Here is a 21,207-nt window from a genome sequence, read left to right as displayed (position 1 = left end):
CAGATATCAACTGAAAAAAATCACTAAACATGTAAGCCAAATCCAGTTTCCTCATCTATAGCAGTGTAGGATCCCTCTAGAGTGGAATGGTTGCATTCTTCTGCACAAAGAGGGATGTGCGTGGCCTATATCCTCATGGTCGCTGCAGAACCCTGTTCTTCATATGCTTCCTGCACACATGGAATAAATGAGGCATGGGATGGGTTGGAAGATCTGTTTTGTTAACTATTCTGTCCTTCCTCCCCATCATGGAGTAGGAAAGGATTATAAAATAGAGGAACTGGAACTACTGGTGTAGGAAGCCCACTTAGATGATATAGGAATTACAGAAACATGGTGGACTAGCACATTTATTATTCATCTCATGAATGCCACATATAATGTAAATAATTTTAACCACACCTCAGGTTTTATATTGCAGCATATTTAGAGTTGGAATTCATCATAATTCATTTAGCAAATATTAATCTAGGAATTTATTTAATGCCAACTATATTAATTTACTGTTAAAAAGAGCTTTTAAGTCAGACTTCCTTGTATTCTTAGAAGCAATGCAATAGGTTATGATTGACTATCCAAAAAGAGATCAGACTTGAAATGCAGGTTTCCCCTGCCACTGTATTCCCTACATATAAAAGAATGGTCCTCCCACAACTGCCATTTTATTTTTTTATACTACCCTTCTTTATTATAATCTTCTTAATATCCATCTGCTACCCCTTAGGCTAAAGCTTCTGTGATAAAAATAGCCCTATATTTGAATTTAAGAAGAATATGTAAAGCAATAGAAAACATTTTAATGGATTTTTGTGCCTGTGGCCCTTTTTAGCTGAATTTCCATAATGAAATCCAGTTACAGACATTGGCGCTGCTACAGTTGGCTGTTCAAACAAATAAGGAAAGAACATTTTTGTCTCATAAGCTAACCCAGTAGAGCAGTGTGAAAATGCTACCTACACAAACCACAAGATTTTTTTCTCTGTTGCAGCTTTGGTACAACTGTATTTTAACTCAAATAGGTCATAAAAGTCAAGAAAAAAAAAGAGACCAATGTATATATAGGTAAGCTAGGAGTGGTACAGTCAACTGAAGTTCATAAGCAATAACTAAGGAAGCAAGGGTATTTTATTTTCTATATAATATTCAGCAAAGAGAAAAATGGCTGCATGTAAACAGCCACATAGAGTAACACAGAGCAAATCACTCATTAAAATGTGTATATGAAATGGACATGTTTTGTCTTAAAGAGCCAAAAATGTTTTTTTCTCCTTTCTCTTTTTGCATCTCCAGTTCTTCTCCATCAAGACATCACTTTAGAGACACCAAACATTTAAGCCTTAATGCCACTAACTCAATACTTTTGAAAAAAGCTAATATGCCTTTATTACCTCCAGTCAAAGAAACAGCTTGGACCATATACACCATGTCAAATCAGTGCCCACAGTGGGGTGCTGTGGGAGTGGGAAGAAAAAAAGAAAATATTCCTCTCTTTCAAGCAAGTAAGTACAGGCAGTTTGGCGGTCTGGCCATGTCCCTAAATAATTCACGATGCCTTCTAGAGGTAGTAGATACTGCTTCTCTTTTAACCAGATAAGTATGTTGCAATTTGGCTCATCCTGATCTAGTCTGCCCGACTCTGCTCTGGATAGTCATAGGGCTCAAGAAACCTCTCTGGGTCACTACAGGGCCACATCTCACCTGCACTCAGGTAAGAAGAGCTAGAACCTAGTCTGCAAAGCAGTCCATTGAAATATTACACTCTTGCTAACTTGTTTATTCAAAGGTTCCTGATTCTGACCTCACATCTGTTTTACACCAGCATAATCCTGTTATTCTGCAGGAGCTCAGGTTGCTCAGCACTTCTTGAAAATCAGGAATAAGGTGTCATCAGTTGGGCACTCAAACAGCAAAGCCCCAGAAAGGTGGTATTTGATGGTAATGTTTTCAAAAGTGCCTAAGTAGTTTAAGGGCTTAAGTCTCTGGATATGGAATTTAGGCACTTTTGAATTTTTTTCCCTTAGTAATTATCCATTTCTTTTCTTGTAATTGCCAAGAGGACTCTACAAAACCACTGGTGATTCCTCACAAAGTGCTGTTTCATAAAGTTAAATAGTTTGTGGGAAGCTAGTTTAGCATAATTTCCACAATTGTTCTATTCAAGAAGTGTGTTATCTAACACATAATACAGTGAAGTTCCTATTTTCAACCCTGACACCATCAAAATATTGTTTTACATCCCAAACTTGGAGTAAATCCTTAGAGTCCTTTAAGATATTTATATTGTAACAATTGCATATTCTTCATTCTAACCCTGATAATATATTTTAATCCAGTAAGTGATTTTTCACACCCCCCCTTAGGTGTGTTCTGCCTCCATATGAAATAACGTCTCATAATGCAGATTTTCCTTGACTCACTACCAGATCCCTCAAATAACTGTTTCCAAGGAATTTCAGCATCTTCAGCATCATCTATTCATGTCTGGGTATCTGTGCACTCAGCAGCCACAGAGAACATGTAGCCATGTAAAGATGCATAGGTGAGATTGGTGTACCTTAAAAATGACTGGACCCTTTAGACATTGATCAGCATTTAACAATATTTATGTTATAATGCGATAATGGCATCAAATAATTAGGGGCCCTCTGAAGGAACAGGGGCAGAATAATTACGCTTCTTGGTGATGTCTCATGCAAACTCAACTCTGCTAACCCATATGAATGTGGGCAGACCCTGTCCCTTTGGGGAAATTGTCACTAATATTAGACATAAGCTCACAAGCACTGCTGAAAGTTCAGTGCAAGGCATGAGACTGTATCTAGCCCCTTTACAGGTGTGAAAAGTATTGGAAGATGGCTCCTTGAACCCCCTCTGCACACTTGTACATTCTTACAGGGCCAGACAACCTCACTGTACTATCTACTGTACTTTAACTTATAATGGAATGCTAGAAAGAACATTCTGGAAAACAGGAGTAAAGTGATCTCTTTCCTGGCTCTTATTTAAAGTTCCTATTGAAACCTTTCCCTTCAAAAGTTATCTTTTCGTGTTCTGATTTGTATTATTTTTCTTTCTTTCCTTTTCATGGCCTCTAAAGCTTTTCCATTCATTCCTTGGTGGAAGAATAAATGTAATGTGCTTTCAGAGAGACTCAACTCCTGTATGATCCTCAACTGGCTCATTTAATCTAAATGGGTATTTGAATCTTCACTCAAGACATTAGTTAATTAAGCCACATTAAATCACAAAAAAGATATGTTCAGATAAATGTAAAGGTCTTATTTAAAACCACTGAGCAGAGACGTGGAGACAGCCAAGGCTGGAACTCCCTCATTAACTTGGCGTACTGTGATATTTATAGTGCTGTTACTTGGCGTTGGGGAAGGCAGTGAAAACAGGGGCTTAAACAGTTGAACACAACTATATACAGCTGGTGACTACTGCAAAGAAATTAATCAGTTTGTTCAAATGCAAACCACAACTTGGCTACAACAATAGTTGTGATAATATTCAATTTCTGTAAACATCTGTACAAGCAGAAATGTGTTTATGTGAAGGTTCACACTTAAGATTTCCGTGTTGCCATTCTGAAAGCTCTTTCCTTATTCCTGTTTATAAAAGTTCTAGTCACCCAATCAGTAAGCAGAAACACCACCACATGATAATGACAAGCCCAGACACCTTGTCATAGGGTGTCCCCTGCCAGCCTCCTTTGGAAGGCCATGGCATGACAGGTGTGCCTTCCTCAGTTTCCCATTGGAATACACCCATGCCCAGAAATATTATCTCAAAGCAGCACATTCAAACCTTTTATTCAAATAAAGTGACATAGTCCACAAATCTCTCTTAGTAAACACGGTTCTTTTCAAATCTCCAAAGTAAAACAAGGTCATAATGCAGCAGCTCTTCAATCCCATGCAAAGGCTTCCAGGTTAAACACCAAGGAGTCATTAACCACTCAGTCATAGTTGCATTAGCCTCTGTTCCAGGGCCCCACCCATCAGGCCTTCTGCCTGAGAGTCCCAAGACCCACTTCCCTGCAAGTCCTCTCCGGTAGCCCCAAGTCAGGTTTCGCATGACAGAACTCCTCACAGTGTTGCACTTAGTCAGGCCTCCCTGCCTGGGAGACCTACCCCTGCTCAGGGAACATCTCTCCAGAACCAATCCCTTGTTCTGGGCTTGGATTCCTTCAGCTTTTCCACTCAGGCCTGCTGCAAGGAGGGGCTTCCCACAGTGTTGCCCTCACCCAGGCCTCTTTGCCTGAGATTCCTACCCCCACTCCTGGAATTCACCCTCCAGCTTTTGTTCTGGGCTCAACTTCTCCTAACCAGGCTGGTTCTTGCCCTTGTTCACAGAGGCCTCTGCACAAACCCTTCTATAACTCAGCAAAGGTTCCGCAGCCCTGGGTAGTCCTCGCCATCAATCTTTTTCTCTTTACAATGCCTCAGTGTATCGGCTCCCCCTGCTGCTGCTGCTGCCGCCACCACAATCTTTCTTTTCCTTTTCAGGCAGCTCTCACCTGCCCCTCTCTGTCTCTGTCAGTCAGAGCTCTGACTCACCAGGTCACTCTCTTTCTAAGGCTCAAGTGTCCTCTTTTAAGCCCAATTGGAATGAGATGAGGAGTCACAGGTGCACTAGCCTCTTCCCTCTTAAAGGGCCAATATCCCCCTGTGACACACTCACGATGAGTAGTGAAAATGAATCATGGGCTGAAATGTAATCACTTGGAAGTGCTTGAACACTTTCAGTTAATGAACAATTGCCAGTTACAAAATAGTCTGTTTGCAGATAAGCAGTTAAAACAATGTAACAGGGACAGATTCATTAAAACATATATGCTACTTTGCTGAGGAACACAGCTGAATGAACTGAAGACGTCAGACCAAAATCTGGTCTCAGTGTAACCCAAGTGCAGAATTTGATCCACAATCTGGGTCTTAACCTTCCAATGTTCACTCTTTTCTAAGTATTTCAAATCATATCCTTACCTTTAAGCATTTTTGGCATTCGTTTTGGTGGGGTGGAGAGGGGTAATATAAGAAAACATTTCTCATGGAAAACTAAGGCAAGTTCACAGTTTGAAACGGTTAGAAAAATAAACACTCTTACTAAAAATGTATAGGCCATAACTAGTCCTTGACTTCATATCTCACATGTTTACTTCTATTTAGGCACTAGTGTCTCCCCTACATCTTAGCACTTCACAAACCTTATTTGCCCTTACTACATTCGTTTGAAGCAGAGAATCATTCTTATCCCCCTTTTGTGGAGGGGACTGAGACACAGAAAAATTAAGGAACTTGTCCAAAGTCTAACAGAAATCAGTGGCAGCCTAAGGCATTTCTTGCCTCAAATGGGTTCAGGTCTCATGAGTTCCCCATCAATGCATTAAACACAAACCTATCCTTCTTCTCTTTCTATCAGACACATGCTAGTGTTACCATTTTAATAAGCTTTTATTATTTTTATTAAAAAACAAAGGACCCCTTCCCCTTACAAAGTTTAGAATATGATCCATTTGATAGGTTTGGGATTTTTTTGTTTATTCAGTTGGTTTGGTTTTGTCACTCCTGAAAATTTAGAATTGATCAACCGAGTTTATGAAAATAAGGAAGAAAAAGATATGCCTTCCTAGACCTCTATGTCCTATAGATAAATTTTGTGTCTGGAGCAGATTTAACAAGGGAGGTATTTTAAATGTGCCTAAGTGATTTAGGAGCACAAATGCCTCTAAAAGTCAATATGACATGTTCCTAAATACATTAGGTGCAAAATTCTCCCCCTAAAATAATGCCATATTTTGCACATGTAAAGCACCTTTCATTTGAGTATATAATAGCATTTTGAAAACATTAAGTCTTATACAACCCTTTAAGTTACACAAAGCAAATCTCAGAATAATACATAGAGCCTCAGAGTGTTTTGGTGACCTGCCCAAGATTACACAGCAAGGTCAGTGTTAGCAGGCAATAGAAATCAATACTTGTGGGCCTCAGTCCCCTTCTTTCACTATTAGACCATATTTGTTCATGCTTATACCTCTGAAAATAGTGGTTGAGTATGCCAAGCTGAAATGCTGTTATCAGAACATTAGTCTAATTTATCATTTTATTCTTTTTTATTATTATTATCCAGCAGCTTTAAAGAACCTGCACTGATTTTTGAAAAAAATACATCATTTTATTCTGTAGTGCTAAAAGGAGTAATCTCTAGATTAACTCCCTTCGAAGTCACTGAAATCTCTCTTCAAAGAAATAATCAACAGTCTAGATTTATAACCAAATACAGCAATATGTTCTTGTCCAGTATCAAAGTGGACTAAATCCTATATGTAAAAAACAGCCACTCTGAAGTGGTAATCTCTGCACTGCCTTAAATTCCCCTGACTTGCTGTTTGATTGGCTATGGACAAGTAATTAGAAGTGTATTAAAATCGATTTTTGTTTCTGTTTATTTTTATTTAACATTATATTGAACAACATTGCAGTAGCCAAGATAATAGAAAAAGGGAAATGAGTCCACAACTATAGTTTGGACATTGAAGTTTGATTGTTTTATGTTACAGAATATCTTATGTTTAAAGCTCTATGAAGAAAAGAAGTCTTTTCAACACTTAACTTCTATATCTGGGCTTCCTGGCCAGCTTTTTAAAATATCATACTAGTTCATTACCAAGTCTACTTTATTTTTTCACAGGGAAAATTAACCAAAAAAAATAAAACTACACACATACAAATAGTTTTGAACATCATTATGAATCATTGTGTGCTAATTTTTCTGGTATCATTTGTCAAGTTCCCCTCTTATGCCTCCTCTTGTTTGTTATTGCACTACTTGACTAGAGGTTAGTGATGGAACTATGGTGAACTAACTAGGGTGGAAAATCAGACTTCGAGTTTATAAGTAAATCCACAAGCTGTATCTATATAGGTACTTATAGACTCATAGACTCTAGGACTGGAAGGGACCTCGAGAGGTCATCGAGTCCAGTCCCCTGCCCTCATGGCAGGACCAAATACTGTCTAGACCATCCCTAATAGACATTTATCTAACCTACTCTTAAATATCTCCAGAGATGAAGATTCCACAACTTCCCTAGGCAATTTATTCCAGTGTTTAACTACCCTGACAGTTAGGAACTTTTTCCTAATGTCCAACCTAAATCTCCCTTGCTGCAGTTTAAGCCCATTGCTTCTTGTTCTATCATTGGAGGCTAAGGTGAACAAGTTTTCTCCCTCCTCCTGATGACACCCTTTTAGATACCTGAAAACTGCTATCATGTCCCCTCTCAGTCTTCTCTTTTCCAAACTAAACAAACCCAATTCCTTCAGCCTTCCTTCATAGGTCATGTTCTCAAGATCTTTAATCATTCTTGTTGCTCTTCTCTGGACCCTCTCCAATTTCTCCACATCTTTCTTGAAATGCGGTGCCCAGAACTGGACACAATACTCCAGTCGAGGCCTAACCAGCGCAGAGTAAAGCGGAAGAATGACTTCTCGTGTCTTGTTTACAACACACCTGTTAATGCATCCTAGAATCATGTTTGCTTATATGGACCTCATTCCTGTAGAATGTGAGTGTCTTGCACTCGTTTTATCTGCATGCCACTCCATGAGGTAGGGAAGTACAATTCCTATTTTACAGCGGAGGAACTAAGATATATGGTCAGTGAAGTGACTGGCCCACGGTCCACAAGAAATTTGTGGCTGATTCAGGAATTAAATGACTTCCAGACCAGTGCTCTATCCATTATGCCATCCTTCCTACCCATTAGGATTATTGAACATCATCATCATCAAACTTAGGTGATGGAACTGACTGAGCAACTTTTGGACCTGCCCTGACATGTCATTTCATTCAGATCAACGAGCATGATTCAAGTTTTAGAGCATCAGAGAAATGGAAGGAAGTTTAATATTCATTACTGCATTGAAAAGAAAAACTTTTTAGTAGAGTCGTTCTGTAGGATGAACTGTGGGAGCATGCAGACATAGCCTCATTTATGCTAGTGCAAAATGGGTATAGATTGCTGGTGTTCCAGATCTCATTCTGGAACATTTAACTTTATATGATGTTTCTCTGATAAATATACCATTTTATTGTTTTGCAAACAATGCCATCCTAAAATGTAATAGATGTGTTTTAATAAAAGGTTTCAAATTTGTTTTTAACTCTATCATTACTGTCTGCGGTTTTTCACATAAACAAGCAGGACTCAATAAAGAATAAAATTAAATTGAACTTCTCAACAGGAGAGTTACAGAAACCAGCTCTTACTATGAATGCACAGAATGTTAAATATTACATAATCCAGCATCTCAATATAATGCTGAAGCTATAGGTGAAGGAATGAAGAACTGAACACGAGGCAAGCACTCTGTGGACTGGAATAAACAATTCAATTGCTGACTGTTCAGGACTTCTTTCCATCCAGAACGTTAAGATGAGGCTCATTTTATCAATTTTAGGTATTTCTAAGGTGCCTATCACAGTGGTACATATGTGCCTAACTTGTGAGAAATACTCAACCCTATTTGTTATCCCTCTTCTGGAAGAGCATTCACACTAACTTTAAACTTCACACATTTAGGGTGGGGAGTTTCCAAAGAGACTAAAGGAGTTAAGCATTCAGTTCCTACTGAGTTAAACACTCAATCCCTTAGGTTGCCTTTGAAAACCTCAGCTTTAGTCTTTTGCTCCCCTTCTTCTGTCCTGGGAAATTATTGAAGTAAAAGAAACAGAATAAACTGAGACTACATCTTGGAATATATTTCTTTGGAAGGAGTGCTCAAAGAGACTGCTATTTCTAATTTGTATAAGTGCTATATGATTAGATCTTTGTACAGTCCTTTGTAAATACAAACCAGTATATATAAGTGCTAAGTATTATTATATGTAAATCAGCCTTTTTTTTTCAGGTGAGGCAGCTGCTTTTTATGCCTTAAATGATGCTATTGTTTTCAGAACGAGCTTTGATGCCTCCTGGACACTGCTTCTCAACAGAAGATAATGCCTGCTGCAATGTAGACTCTGATTCATCTGACAGCCATGGATATGGATGCAATGATAAGGGAGCACAATGAGAGCTGTGGACTTATAGAACAATTTATCCTTTAAATAAGCCCTTTGCACGTCAAGTTAGCGTTTTCTCTTTTCCTGCTGAAGGATAGTGCAGAAAAATCAGGCCAGCCTTAGGAAAAATGGCATCCTGGGCAAACTTGTATTTTGGTTTCCCTGACCCCCATGGCTTCCTACAGCCCCCTCTCATCTTGTCCATCACCCCTGACTCCTGCACTGCCTCCCTATCTAGCCCCACAGACTCTGCTACCTCCACCCCTCATTGCCCCAAGCTCCCTTCCATGGCCTCACAACCCAGGCATGCCCCATTCCTTGCCTCTTGACCATGGTGCCCTAGTTGGTTGCCCATGTTGCCCATCCGTAAGGCCAGCCCTGGGAGTAATCCCTTGATCAATGGGAAATTAATTACCATTTTTCTCTAAACACCAAATTTTTTATTTCCTATCAAGGATAATAAAAAGCTTGGATGGAAATCCTGGTTCAGGCTTATGCTAGGACTGCTTCTACCTGCATAGATCCTGGGAGAGGCACTCAGAAATGAAAGTCTGTTGGTGAAGAAAGGGTGTAACAACAAAAACATGACTACCAACCTCCTCGCCCTCAGGGGTTCTGCATGGAACCTCAGCCTCCCCAAAAGTGGGTGGTACTGAACTAGGACTGGGTATGACCATGAGACGTATAATTCAGACAATCCTTTGTACAGTCTCTGCCAGCTAGGGTTTGTTTGAGCAGGGAGAAGACATTGATCAGTCTGTGCACCTGCTGTCCCTTGGGATCAATACATAAGTTCCAGGCTGCCACAGGGAAGGGTAAATTATACATCCCTGACTCAGCTTATGCTCATTTGGCCAATGCTATTTTCATTGTCTGCATATTATAATAGAGATGAAACAGGTGTATGAAAAATCTGGGCTTCATTCTACACTGAAATATTCACATACAACTGCCCTTGACTTACATAGGAATTGCATACCTATACATGAGGCCAAAAGGAACTTTCTATTTTAAGATTCCTGTTTATCAGTAAACTGGACTGTCAAAATCTCTCATTTTCTTTGGGAACCTGCCTTATGCAGACGTGCTGTAGAGTAGAAGATACTTTACTACAAGGAGGATAATTCTAGGGAGGGTAATGAGGTTGAATAATTTTAAGGGGCAATAATTTTAGAGGGGCATGAATTATTCAGGATAAAGTTTATGCTTTTCATTTGACTTTGCTTTCCCACAATAAGTGCTATACCCACTCACAGCACACCCACAAACACAAAAACATCCCTATAAATTAATCCAGTTTCTCCTAGAGCCTGGAAGAGAAGAAAGAGAGAGAGATGGTTTTATTCCTATTTTTAAATACTTGGATAGCACGCAAATATAACATTGAATGGGATCATATCAGGTGATAGATTCAATAAAAACTGATAGCTCCAGTGTGTTAATTAAGTCAAATGAAGACACATATCATAGTATACAAATATATATATAAAGATACAAAACAATCCACTGTGCCTTTAATGCACATTCCCATAATAGAGGCACTGAAAAAAATGCAATAGGACCTATGGGTGTATTGTGTCACAATTCAAGACAACACTCCCTAAGGCTTCAGATATAACATGTTCTTCCTCAGAGAAGTAGAACTATGCCTGTTATCTTCCTTGTCCTTGAGCTCCCACAGGACCCAGGCAAAACCTGATCCTGAATGTTCATTAAGACTCACAAAAGCCCGTCTAAGGTATTTTCTAAACAGGGTTAGGCAGGCATAGTCAGGGCCAATAAGAATGGACATACAGAGTGTGCTATTAATGATCATGAGGAAATCTTTGTTACAAGCAAATTCCACTTGCTATTGAAGTCAATAGGGTAGCACAGGTATAACTAAGAGCAGAATTTGAAAAAAAAAATTGTGTGTATGTGGTACACTCCTAAAATACATGTATCATAAAGGACATTTTACTGAGAACTATGCAGCTGTATGAAATTTTAATTGTAAACTGCTGTGATCCACGAGCACAGTAAGATCCTGGCTGTTCTGGATATGCCAATACACCAAGATTTCAATTAACTATCCCTCTCCCAACTCAAATCCAGGAAGCTTTTCTGGAACCAACGGGGACAAGACCCTAAATTTCTTATTCAGTTAAAACTCCCAATGACTTCAACAAAAGCCTAAGTACAGATATGTTCATATGAACACATTTTGACATGCCATCCACCTTTTCAATGCACACAAAAATATTAGTAAGAACAGTGTATTTGCCTATACAGTTTCTTTTCTAAAACTGTGCACTTGAAAATTAGGTGTAAAGGTTCTTTGTAAGAAACCTTTATCCTCACGTTATAATTCTAAATTTCATGTGTTTATTTCATTATTCATTTGACCAAACAAGTTTAGTCATCATTATGGGGTTCAGTGATTTAAAGCTGCAGGAAGTAAATAAGAGCACTCTGTATATTCGGTAATGCAAGGAGAAAAAAACCCAAACCTTTTCAAGAGGAAGCATTAAAAGTAAATTTGCCTTTGTAAAAAGTTTTGTATATTTGGTACGAGACTCCAGAGCAGCATCCTTGCTGTCACAAAATTGCTGTGCAATGTGGCTTATTAGAGTCTCTCTCTGTCTTGTTTTCCACTGCAGGAAATCCACAACTAGCTGTTCAGGCATTTGTTTGTTTTGTGAAGGTTAGTGTTCTCTCATCACATTATTCCTGTTCTCTATTGCTGTGAAATTCCCCCTAGTTCATAGGTATCATTTGAGCCCAAACATGAAGCTTAAGTGGGCATATAAGGACTTCTGCAACTAGAATTACTTTCACTTTATAGGTACTTTTAAAAAAAATTGTCATATTTAGAATACCTAGTGGCAAAATTAGCTTTGTGCTATACAAGCCACAACTGTTACCAAAAGGCCTGAGTATGTGCTTGAGACAGACATATTCGTGTCGCCTAGTTGTATGAAGTAAATTTACAAGTAATTTTTCCCTTTTAATATAAAAATCCAATTACTACTGTATCTGCAATTGTAAACAGCTCAAGCTGAAACTACAAATAAGATACTTCATAAATCAAATTAAAGGTCTTTCAGTCAAGATCTGTGTTTCTCCTGTAAGAGCTGGAAGCATCATAAATGCATAGACTAAAATGTGCTACTCAGCTCCCAGCCTAAGTAATTTGGCTGGACACTGAGGGACTCCAGCGGGGAGGCAGGGAGCAGAAGGAAAAGACAAAGACTTGACCACAAAGAAGCAGCAGTGCCACTCCACAAGCATTACTCCAACATGAGGGCCACAGAAACGTGTCTAGCCACTGTGCATGGGGAAAAGCAAGAGGAACTGTCTGTGATATTTGTGCCTGAGGTAGGGCCATTTCTCGACAGAAGTTACACACGTTATTCTTAGACATGGCTTATGGTGTGCACAGAAACTGATACTCCACTGTAAAACAGTCTGCATATTTTACTCATATTCCAGAAGTGATCCTGGTGAATGTGGGCCATCCAACATAGAGTGACAGAGGGAGAATAACATCACTCCACATCATTTTAATTTTTAATATTGAGCTGCACTTGAGATCCCAAAGAATAAATGCAGCACAATATGCAATTAACCAGTGCAGTGAAAGACAAATGTGTAGGACTAGGGTGGCAAACTAGACAGCCTATTATTAACACTGACAAACTCAGAAGCAATTCCAACTGTACAGTATGTATGAGTAGATCTGCCAGAAGAAACAGCTAGAGATCAAGACACCTGCTGGAAAAAAATACCATTCTCCTCCTGCAGTTGCCATCTAGTAAGCTCACAGGAAACTATGAGTGGGTGGGGCATGGAGCAATTCATGTGCTTGCTTTCTAACATGCATAATCGGCTACTTTTTTCAAAATATGTTTTCTCAGAAGAGACTATATTAAAGAAGTTTAGGAGCATTGATTTTGCTGCTTCATGTATCGGATTCCCATGTTGTAAAACATATAACATCTTACAATATTTTTATGACTCTGGCTTTTCTCAATGACCAATAGACAGGAGGCCAGATCCAAAGTGCTCCAAAGTTAATGAAAGTTCAAGATCTGGATCCAGATCAGGATCTGAATTTCACAACTCTGGCCTATTCCCAGTTACAAATCAAAGGCAATCATACTGGTGGTGTTAAACTTTCTGATCAATAGCTTTGTTTATCTGGAGTGAATTATAGCGAAAAATCTGCTTTTCTCAGTATTAACTTCGAGTGATTTAAGCTGGAACACATTAGACTCAGGAAATTTAAAAAGGTACAGTTACCACACTTATTGTTTCATATTATAAGTGATGGTATATCATAATCATGATTCAGTACAACAGGAGTGGCCCATAAATCCCCACAAATAGAGTTAGTCTCACAACCAGCAAAATATGATTGGTTTTCTGAGGTAACAACAACTTTAAAATATTACGCAGACATCAATTTTGACCTAATACAGACATATGTTACTTGTGGCCCCTGCTCATCAGTCACTTTGATCACCAGACAGACACAAAAGCCAATGGTAAATATGCAGCTACCCTCACCAACCTTTTTTAGATGAACAACTGAAACAGCTGATATGCTATTGATAAGTTATGGCTTTTTCTTGGACAAAAAGCACTGTCTCAAGGAAAACAAATCAGAACTGTCCCTTATGAGACAAATTATCCTTCACACAAAGGCCATGGAAGTCTCCTCCCCCAAAAAAAGATTATGGCCTTGTCATCATGTACAGTGTTACAACGGCACAGCTGTGCTGCTGTAGCACTTTAGCGAAGATGCTCCTACACCAATGAGAGAGCTTCTCCTGTCATCATAGTTAATCCATCTCCCGAAGAGGCGGTAGCTATGTGAATGGGAGAAACTCTACCATTAACACAGAGTGGTTGAAATGGGAGACTAGGTCAGTATAGCTACATCACTCCACACCTTGAGCTATGTAGTCAAATGAATACAGGTCTACAGCGTAGACCTGGCCTATTTCTCCTGTGTAAGAGAGAGAGAAAGCCACATACGGGAAGCCACACAACAATTGTGGCTCTCCTGCCATTTCACTGGAATGGGAATTCAAGGAAGGGGCTATTCTCCCACCAAGTACATCTGCCCAGTGTTCAATTCAAGTATTCAGGCTGAACTATATGAATGTTAATTTCTGACTTTTGCTGCTGGTAGTGATAGTAAAATATATATTATATATGCCTAACCTGAAGAACCCATAATGGCAATTTTGTTTTGGAATGAGGAGTGGAAGGGTGTCAAAAACAACTATGACCTCTACTCTATGACATCCCAAAAGTACTGTTTGGTACATTATTTGATAGATATGGCAATTCCCTGCAATATCCTTGAAAGACCTTCTAGTATTAATTTTACATATTATGGGTTGTGATTACATGTAATCTCTCACGGCGGTGGGGGAGGGAGATGGAACAGATATTGTAACTCCATACAGTATCTTTGGGGTCCATTGTTTTGAATGAATGGTTCAAGTATGATGGTGTTGTAGTCCATTGGGAGGGTTACCACAGCTCCTCCAGGAATTAGAAACAGTGGGCAGTAATTAAGACACATTAACCAGGTTGTAACTCCCCCCATCTAGGGACACTTGCATATACTAGTTCATACTGGATTCTCCAGAGACCAACAGACAAAGAAAGGACTTTTGGATAGCTAGCCTTAGCTTAAACTGACTTAGGGCCTTTTTTCTGATCCAGCGAATGGACAGACTTGCCATGAGTATAAGAACATTCTTTATAGGTTTGCCCTGAAATGCTTTCAACCTTAAAAATACACTTACTTGCTTAAAAAGAGCTGGGTGGTAACTTCTAACTGCTGGCAGCACATTGGTTGTAGGCTCTGGAGAGAAAGCAAAGCACAGACACTGCCCTTATAGGCAGTCTAGTTTGCTGTTCAACTTGTTCAAGCAGGTTTAAAGATTCCCAGTTGCCTAGGGCGCCAGAATAATTGGTGGGCGGCATTTTGCCAGAGGGGGCAGCAGGCAGCTCCGGCAGAGCTGCCGCAGTGGTGCCTGTGGAGGGTCTGCTGGTCCGCGGCTCTGGTGGAGCTGCTGCAGTCATGGCTGAGGACGGTCGGCTCCTCACGCGGCTCCGGTGGAGCTGCCACAGGCATGACTGCAGCAGCTCCACAGGAGCCGCGGAGCACTGGATCCTCCGCAGGCACCACTGCAGCAGCTCCACTGGAGCCGCGGGACCAGCGCGAGGGCCGGCGAAATTGCCGTGCGCCTAGGGCGCTCAAACCCCTAGCGCCGGTCCTGGTCAGGAGAGAGTAAGATACAAGTCTCAACCCAGAGGAGTTGAAGCTGGAAGCCAGAAGCCTAAAAGTGCATGCCCTTCATGGACTATAGAGAGCAAATACAGGCACAGTTGCCCCGAAACTGAGACACATTATATATCAGTGAAGAGATCAGGAAAACTTCAAAAATAAACTTCAGACATCCAAAGACAGGATGGAGGGCAGGGGGGCTAGATTGTCAATTGCCTATATCTTATTCGATCATTTACACCCAGTGGGTGTAAAAACACTACAAAATCTGAATGGAAACATTTTACCCCTAGTTTTCATTTATTTTGTAGCGGTGTAAGTGACTGTACAAGGTGCTGGAATAGAGAATCAGGCACTGGGATTTTTGTTGCATTGAAAAAAAAATCCAAGGTACAGTAATGCAAACAGGAACCTCTGACTTCTATTTGACACACTGGAAAAGCATTATGCTGTGGAAAAAAACAGCTCATGGAGAACAGGGGAAATGGTTTGGGGAGATGAATTTTTTTCATTAGCATTTTGTGTTAACTATATACACACAGTTCAAGCCTTGTACTTTATGAGAATTCAGCAGTTACTTTTTCAGAAACAAAAATTTTTTTTCCTCCAAAAGAAAAGAAACCCTCCCCAGTCCCCTTTCATCCATATTCATTATCCAGTAATACTGGCATGGGACTTGAAGGAAAGCCAGATATGTGCTGCACAGACACTCCAGCTTTACCTGGGCCCCGGGCAATAGGGGGACTGAAATATTGCTCCTTTTTTGCTCCCTGAGTATCATTCCTCATGCCTTTCTGCTGACTGCTGAAGAGGTTTTAAAGACTCTCTCTCTCTCTCTCTCTCTCTATATATATATATATATTGCCTCATATTTGAAGAATATACATCAGATGCAGAGGAAAAGGTGGAACTTCCAAGGTTCAAGGGATTCAGTGCAGCATCCATTCTCTTAAGAACTTACTACTAGTCAAGGAAAATCTTCAGCAACAGTTCAAATTTTATCAAACAAAAGTGCCCATACATTAGTAATTACTCTTACCTCATACCTGTAACGTCAGATGTGGAATGCAATTTACTACAATTAAACATTCTCTGAAGGAGGTTGAACTAACTGACAGACATTTTTTAAAATTTATTTATCATCTTCTTGTATTTTCACACATTCACGTAATTCAAGCCGCAGTAACTGGAGCTCAAGAACACAGGAAGCAATCACTGCTTTATATATACAGATAAGCAAGTTGTATATGGATAAGTAAGTTAAAAAGCGAGTAATTCAAGTCAAATTACAGCAGAGGCTTCTTTGTAACTCAACTGGAAAGGAATCATCTATGCCTGAATTAAGCAGCAGTGTGGTCTAGCAGATAAGGCACTGGACTAGGACTCAGGAAATCTGGATTCTATTCCTGGCTCTGCAACTGAGGTGCAAAGCCAGGAATGGCTGTGACCTTGGGCAAATCACTTCACCTCTCAGGGGTACTGTTCCTCTACTACTGTATCTAGTCTATTTAGACTGTAAGCTCTCCAGATCAGGGTCTGTCTCTTAGCAGGTGTTTCTTCAGTGCCTGACCCAACAGGCTCCCATCTCAGTTGTGGCCCACAGGTGCTACTATAATAATTCAACATATAGTAAAAATAGAAACTTCTTTCAGAGGCTGGCATCTGCACATAAACACACTTACAGTGGTTTGATTCCTAGTTTTTGTTTCATCTTAATAAGCCACAAATCTGTTCTGAATGTACCTTAAGTACTGGGCATATGCAAAATCATAATACTGCTGTGGTCAATGTCAAAAGTTGGACAGTTGGACAATTAACGTAGTTCTTGAGAGTGATCCCATATTTGAAGTAGGTTCTAAGTGCAGGAGTGTTGTAGTAGAGTTCATTGTACCTGCAAATTGTATGTAATTTTTTTCATGTCTCCCTCAGTATACTGCATTTATGGACTATGAAAACCCAATCAAAAAGATTTTGGGAAAACAATCCACAAGATGTTACACAGTTTTAAAATTTAATATACAGTCATTCCTTAGCATGAGAACAAAAATAAAAATTCTGCTAAATTATAGGAAGCTTTTAAATGAAAATACAAATGTCATTACTATAAAGTAATGCGGCCCTCCCATGTACAATACTATAAAATCCCTCAGGCCCAGAGGCACCAAAATCCTTCTTACCTTTTAAGAAGCTCAGGTAACCTGGCTGACACCTGATCCAAATGACCAATAAGGGGACAAGATACTTTCAATTCTTGGGCGGGGGGGGGGAAAAGGCTTTTGTTTTGTGCTCTTTGTTTTTGGTGGTGTTCGCTCTTGGGATTAAGAGGGATCGGACATCAATCCATGTTCTCCAAATCTTTCTGAACAAGTCTTTTATATTTCAAACCTGTAAGTAACAGCCAGGCAAGGCGTATTAGTTTATCTCTGTTTTCTCAACTTGTGAATGTTCCCTTTGCTAGAGGAAGGTTTATCCCTGTTTTGTTGTAACTTTGAAACTAAGGCTAGAGCGGGTTCCTCCGGGCTCTTTGAATCTGATTACCCTATAAAGTTATTTTCTATCCTGATTTTACAGAGATGATTTTTACCTTTTCTTTTTAATAAAATCCTTCTATTAAGAACCTGACTGATTTTTCCATTGTCCAAAGACGTAGGGGTTTGATCACTGTGTAACCAATTGGTTAGGAAATTATTCTCAAGCCTCCCCAGGAAAGGGGGTGTAAGGGCTTGGGGGGATATTTTTGGGGAAGAGGAACTCAAAGTGGTCCTTTCCCTGTTTCTTGTTAAAACACTTGGTGGTGGCAGTGTACCAGGTTTTAACCTAAGTTGGTAGAAATAAGCTTAGGGGGCTTTCATGCAGATCCCCACATCTGTACCCTAGAGTTCAGAGTGGGGAAGGAACCCTAACAACAAATGTTATAAGTAAACATTGAGGATAATTCTTTTTGTTCTACAGAACCATTAGCTAGAGGAAGGAGTACAGCTTACAGAGGAAGTAGAATTTGTTGACATTTAACTGCTTTTAGTGTTTATGTGAACTAGAAGCAATTAAATTATGTTTAAGACATTTTTGCTGTAAGTAGTTTCCATTTAAATTCCTAGAAATAGTCACCCAGCTATTTTATTGCATTGTCGGGAGCCCTGTAGCAACAGACCAAATATTAAGCAACTCTCTGCTTGCCATCTTCAAAGCTGGAAACCAAAAGCTTGAATCAATTTAATTACATCAGTGTTTCTCAGCCACCACAGAAGATAGTATTGTTCTCAAGTCTGAAGGGTCTTTTCCTACCTCCCCCACAACAGTCTCTAAATAAGCCTATAAATTCTTGCTCTGTAGCACATGAATTATCAGTAACTTCAGAATAAATGAAGATAAAAACAGTTGAATATTTAAACATGTAGCTACTCCATCCCATGATAGATCGTTTCAGACCAAAATTCATTTTTTTCTTTGATATCTACTACTGCTATAAACTTCCAGTTTATCATATAACATTACAATTTATGGTATAACCAGCTTGTGTACTGACTATAAACCCTTTCTCAATGCCACTGTAAAGACTTTATAGTCCATAAATAATAGAAGAGCGATAGTATCTATCCTTCTTATTTCGCCCATCACATCTAGTATATACAACTCTGAGCATGTCAAAAATAGGTTATCCTAAATATAGGTTATCCTAAAAATAAAACTTGGTGCATTTCTTTGCCTATAAACAAATCTCATTAAAATAGTAACGCATGGGATCATGCATAGGAGGCTCCATTCATATGCTGCAGTCCAGGAAAGCCAGAAATATGAAAAGAATAATCATACCTTATTATACCATTAAAATATGCCCAAGAGACCACAAAACCTAACTTCTAGATCCTAAATTATCAGACGGAAAGATGGATTTGACCCCCCTCCAGATAATCACCTAAGGAGGAATTCACTTACAATTCTATCACTATCACCCACCCACCTACTTCCCCTATTTTTCCGAGTCTAAGTTTTCTTAATGAGAGGTTTTTTCCCCCCACTTGTTAGTGAATCAAGACCCAGTTCGGAAAATCACAAGCACATGCTCACTTTCAAGTCCCATTGAAGTTGATGGTACTTAATCATGGGCTTAACATGCTTTGCTGAACACTGGGTCCCTTGCCATTAAATATACTGTGACTAACCTTATGCAGTGGCCAAGGAGGATGAAGTGGATACAAGAATCTACCATGCATGCCGCTCCATCGCCCTACATAGGTGCTAGTCACAATGTCAATCTTCTGAGTCAGTGAACATAAGGAGTGCTTGAGGTTCGCCAAAACAATGATGCCAACATCCCGCACTCCTCCCCCTACGCTCCCCAAAAGAGTGTGGGATCTTCACACCCAGTGCAGAGTTATTCCTCCATTGATCCTTGACAATATGTGATTTTGATGTTCCTTCATTCTCCTGATGGATCCGAGTTTAACAAGGGGAAAAAATCATGTTCCTTTCACACTTCCCTCACCATTAAGGGGCATAGAAGGAGTATCTTTTCCCATTGAATGGGAGAACTGACCCCTGTGTGGAATCAGGAGACTCCCATATCTTCAGGTTCTAAGAATAGTCCTTTTTTCTCCCTGGAAGTTTGAATGGGGAAGGCTTGATCATGTTTCTCTAGCACTGCCTGGTATTGGGTCCATTCTAGTGCCACTGCATCAACAGTGGGGATGCAAATGTGTGTGGAGATAGCCCATCTTTAAATACATTCAAATATCTTGGCAGAGCATAAGACACAATGAAGTCTCAGGTGAACCCTTTGGGAATTCCAGCAAAAAGGCTGCCTAATCTCCAGTTAAACAGGCCTATTATCTCTCACTCCCCATGAGAAAATGAAGCAGAACTGATTTGATTAAGAGCAGATTAACCTCTCTAACACAGCTACCCAGGGTTTTACACCTGTCACTTTAGTATGACAATTTATATTTATTCAAAAAGCCATGAGACAGTAAATTAAACATTGCCCTAATTAGAAAAATGTCATATGTTACAGTGGGGGAGCAAACTGATCTAATTTTCAAACAGGTCTTGTACAAAGTATGTTTCAGTACAGCATTACCATATGTATAGTTAATACTGTTACACAGTCCTTTCCAAGTTGAATGCCTTGGTGACATTAAGTCTGAATTATATTCAAGTTGCACTGTAACTAAATTTTTCCTTAGGATATCTAAATATTTCCTTCTCGAAATAGGATATCTCAACTATTCTGGTAGTAATTATGCGCTCTAATCCAACAATACAAATTGGCCAGTAATTACTGAGATCTGTTAGAACACAGTCCTCATCACAAAGTTTGTTATTGTGAAATAGGCAAAGATATCCAGTAGGTTATGATACCAGTTGATACATAGTTGTCAAATGACAATTTGAATTAAAATTGTTTCATGACACAAACAGTGATAGATGACTTCACTTTAGATAACTTTGTGAATGATTTGAACTATCGGAACTTCTTAGATTTACAAGAAAGCTGGAAACCTTATGACAATATCTGATACTTATATGTCTATTTCAGACAGGAAATACAGAGAAGAGATCAAAAACTTCATAATTAAATTAATAGTCTAACCTTTTAGAACATTCAGTTCTGTTTTCTTTAAGCTGTAGACTAAAATTGAATTGTGTTTTATACTCAGCTGGTGGAATTCTTTCAAAACTTGGCCAAAAAATGGAAAAATGGCATTTTAAATAAAATGTTGGCAGCATTTTCTTCCTCTCCTTTAAAAAAATGCTCTAACTTTTATTATAGCTTTAATTCTCTTGCTATATAAAAGTGTTTTGCATACAATGATAATGACACATAATGTAGTGACACTTCTGATAAACGA

Source organism: Gopherus evgoodei, chromosome 10 (genome assembly GCF_007399415.2).
Source record: "Gopherus evgoodei ecotype Sinaloan lineage chromosome 10, rGopEvg1_v1.p, whole genome shotgun sequence".
Taxonomy (NCBI): Eukaryota; Metazoa; Chordata; order Testudines; family Testudinidae; genus Gopherus; species Gopherus evgoodei.
This window is presented reverse-complemented; position numbering follows the sequence as displayed.